A 1,357-nucleotide genomic window follows, 5' to 3' on the forward strand; every position below is an offset into this window, starting at 1 on the left:
CGCTCGCGGCGCCCGGCGTCGGGGAAATGCGGGTGTCTACATCTAGACGCCCGGCATTTCACCCTTGCTGGGATAAGACAGTCGGGAAGCCGGCTGCTGGTATTTAGGCAGTCGGCTTCCCGATTGCCTCCCCCCTGCACCTATAGTAGCTACACTATAGCATTCCATGGACAGTCCGGGGCCCCCTTAGCTTAGGGATCAAGTGTACAACACACCCTGCACCTATAGTAGCTACACTATAGCATTCCATGGGCAGTCCGGGGCCTCCTTAGCTTAGGAATCATGTGTACAACACACCCTGCACCTATAGTAGCTACACTATAGCATTCCATGGGCAGTCCGGGGCCTCCTTAGCTTAGGAATCATGTGTACAACACACACTGCACCTAGAGTAGCTACACCATAGCATTCCATGGGCAGTCCGGGGCCCCCTTAGCTTAGGGATCATGTGTATAGCACACCCTGCACCTAGTGTAGCTACACCATAGCATTCCATGGGCAGTCCGGGGCCCCCTTAGCTTAGGGATCATGTGTACAACACACCCTGCACCTAGAGTAGCTACACTATAGCATTCCATGGGCAGTCCGGGGCCCCCTTAGCTTAGGAATCATGTGTACAACACACCCTGCACCTATAGTAGCTACACTATAGCATTCCATGGGCAGTCCGGGGCCTCCTTAGCTTAGGAATCATGTGTACAACACACCCTGCACCTAGAGTAGCTACACCATAGCATTCCATGGGCAGTCCGGGGCCCCCTTAGCTTAGGGATCATGTGTATAGCACACCCTGCACCTATAGTAGCTACACCACAGCATCCATGATCCTTGGAACTGTCCACACAACAGCGGATCGCCCTGACCCACCAGGTGTAAAAGACAGTTGTCCCATGGAAGATGCATTTTTCCCCATTGGTAAATTAGCCTTAGTCACTTATGATACTTATGATGTGTGTCATATACTGTCTATGCAAACAAGTACTTAATGAAATACTAAGTGTAAAATGTCTCTTTTACAGAGATATAAAACCAGAGAACATACTTATTGATGGATCCGGCCACATTAAAATCGCCGATTTCGGGCTGGCTGTTAACAAGATCCAGGGAGCCGTGGGCTATGCAGGGACACGAGGCTACATTGCCCCAGAGGTGAGTTTATCACATAGAGGTGATGTGTACAGTATACAGTATTAGTGCTATTCGTATATATGTTGGACATTTCCACTCTTACCTTTTGCCCAGGTTGCCATCATTACTATACTACAGACAATCACTGCATACTGATCTAAGGGCCTGATTCAGAGCTCTATACAAACCCGATCTTATGTGTACAACTCAGATGGTGGAGGGATTGCTT

This window comes from Taudactylus pleione, unplaced genomic scaffold (assembly GCF_031769625.1).
Source record: "Taudactylus pleione unplaced genomic scaffold, aTauple2 ptg001862l, whole genome shotgun sequence".
NCBI lineage: Eukaryota > Metazoa > Chordata > Amphibia > Anura > Myobatrachidae > Taudactylus > Taudactylus pleione.